Consider the following 2,871-nt stretch of genomic DNA (forward strand, 5'->3'; position numbering starts at 1 on the left):
CCATCTATGCCACAGCCATAAGCCAGTCAGCAAATGGCACTCTTGACTAAAATGATGAGCTCGGGATGGCCACATGACTTAACAACACCCAATAGAATACAGCTGCAGACTTTCTAAGCGCCTATCACCTGATTTCAGTCTGTAGCCAGAGCTTGCTAAGGCCCCATCTTGCCTTAAGGGAGCAGTTCCCAGTCTGTGGGTCATGACCCCTTTGTGGGTATTGAATGACCCTTTCACAGGGGTCACCTAAGGTCATCAGAAAGCGCCGATACTTACATTATGATTTCTAACAGTAGCAACATTACAGTCAGGAAGTAGCAACAAAAATAGTTTTATGGTTGGAGGTCACCCCAACATGAGGAACTGTATTAAAGGGTCACAGCCTTAGAAAGGTTAAGAACCACTGCTTTAGGGCTGGAGAGATGGCTCAGCGGTTAAGGGCACTGACTGCTCTTCCAGAGGACCTGAGTTCAATTCCCAGCACCCACATCGTATACATAAAATAAATAAATAAATCTTAAAAAAAAAAAAAAGACCCACTGCTTTAAGGAGTTCTCCAGGCCCAAATACTGCTGGAGGCTGAATAAAGAGGGAGCACTGGGGAGCACTGGTTTTACCCATACCAGGCCTGGTCAGAAGTTGAGTCGAGTTCATAGTTTCAAGAGCCTAAAATGGGCTTGTATTTTTGCTTAAGTGAGTTAAAGTTGAGTTATCTACTAGTCACAAACCTGGCCAGAGCTTCTGAGAGCCATACATGAGATGAGTTTAACTTGTGTCAAAAACCCAAGAGCAGGGCTGGAGACATGGCTCTGAGGTTAAGAGCACCTACTGCTCTTCCAAAGGACCTGGGTTTGATTCCCAGCACCCACATGGTGGCTCACAACTGTTTTATGACTACAGTTCTGGGGGCTCTGGCCCCCCCTGCTGCTGTTTTCAGATGGCAGTGCATACATGTGGCAGTGCAGACATACGCGTTGAAACACCCTACAATTAGTAAAAATAAGGGGGGAAAAAGATTTTTTTTTAAAGCCCAGAAGATGGCTGAGCGCTTTCCCAACATGCACGGAGCACCAGGTGGAGCACGGTGGTGACCATGGTCAAGAAGTGGAAGCAGGAGAGTGAGGCATTCCAGGTCCAGATCATCCTCAGCTGCACAGTGAGCTCTGGAACAGCCTGGGCTAGTGGGTCTCAAAGAGCAAAAGCAGAATGACAGGGTGGAGGCTGGAACTAGGGGGAAGGGTTGGAGCTTAGCTGGGTAAATTACAATCCCCAGAACCCACATAAATGTGGGATGGCCACGGTGGCCCAGAAGGCTAAGTAGGGGTCTCTGGAGCAAGGCTAAACCAGCCCCCTCTGCAATACCTGGATTCAGTGAGTAAGACTGAGGAAGACTCCCAACATCTCTTGGGTTTCTGCACAAATGCACATGGACACCGGAACATATGTGCACTCACGTTAATGTAAACAGGCATACATATGCAAATGACCTGAAACGCTGGGGCTGGGGAGCTAAGTGGGTCTGCACAGTGCCTGCAGTAGGAGGACATGAGCTGGAATCCCAAATCCCACATAAAAAGCCAGGCATGGCATGGGAGCCTGCGCAGTAGGTCAGCTCAGGCTCAGTGAGAAGCACAGTCTCAAAAAATAAAGATGGAAGCTCACCAAGGTGGTACACACCTTTAATGTCAGCATTTGGGAAATGGAGGCAGATAGATCTCTATGAGTTTGAGGCCAACCTGATCTACATACTGAGTTCTAGGACAGCCAACGAGTGCTGTGTAGAGACCCTGTTTAAAAATTAATTAGCTGGGGGTAGGGGGAGGGCACACTTGGTTTTAGTCCCAGCACTTGGGAGGCAGAGACAAGTAGATCGCTAAATCTGTGAGTTCAAGGCCAGGCTGCTCTACAGAGTAAGTTCTAGGACAGCCAGACCTACACAGAGAAAACCCAGTTTTGGAATTAATTAATTAATTAATTAAAAATGGAGAGCAACGGAGGAAAGATGAGCCATGAGGACCTCAGGGCTACACACACACACACACACACACACACACACACACACACACGCGCGCGCGCATACCTGCATACACAGGTGCACACCAACATACAGCTAAGTGACTGTCTTCTTGACACCCTCTCAAAGGTCTACCTGTCCCTCCAACTCTGGTTCCAGACACCCTCTCCATGAACACAAACCACAGATCCACATGCAGCACTGGGTGGAGTTTTATTTTAAAGTCAAAGGCACAGCCTAGAGGGGCTGAGGCAGTGACTGTGGATGCCTAGCCCAGAACCCTAAGGCTCCACCTGCAGCCAGAAGCAGCTGTGCCCATGAGGAATGGGTGAGTGAGAAAGGGGCTCCCCCTGGGGAGCACCTGCCTTCTTCCTTAACCCCACTAGGGGAGCCGTTGACAAAAGTGATGTATCTCAGAAATGCTCTAGAGGTCCCTCAGGGTCTCTCTCTCTCTCATTCCCAACACAGGTCTTTGGTGGACATCATTGCACACGGTCCATAAAGTGACATTGATGGGTGTCCCCTCCTAGGGGCAAAGTCCCAGGGAAGCACAGTATACGGGCTCCTGATTTCTTCTCCATGGCAACTGGGTACTTAGGAACAGGATAGGATGCCCTTTCTTAGCAGAGTTGCTCCTGGAAAGGACCTTCTCTCTTCCTGATGGGGCAGCATTGGGATCGGGCGAGGGAGCCCCAAGCTCCACTTTGCTCACAACAGTTGCTTCTCTGTGTCCCCAACTCTTATCTAGTAAGACACTTTTAAAAAATCTCTGCTTATAAAAATACTTCTGCTCTGTCTGGAAGTGGGTGTGGAGGGGAGGGCAATTCCTAGGGATCAGAGTGGGAGCCGCTGGCAAA

General features: G+C 49.1%; 1 protein-coding gene across 1 annotated transcript in view; it reads right to left on the reverse strand.

The window, feature by feature from the left end:
* Positions 1–2,208: 2,208 nt before the first annotated feature.
* Positions 2,209–2,871, reverse strand: part of Rps6ka4 (ribosomal protein S6 kinase, polypeptide 4) — a 13,062-nt gene continuing 12,399 nt past the window's right edge. The window contains exon 18 of the mRNA NM_019924.2: positions 2,209–2,871. The gene's annotated coding sequence lies outside the window, so the exon portion shown is untranslated.

This window comes from Mus musculus, chromosome 19 (assembly GCF_000001635.26).
Source record: "Mus musculus strain C57BL/6J chromosome 19, GRCm38.p6 C57BL/6J".
In the NCBI taxonomy this organism is placed as follows: Eukaryota; Metazoa; Chordata; class Mammalia; order Rodentia; family Muridae; genus Mus; species Mus musculus.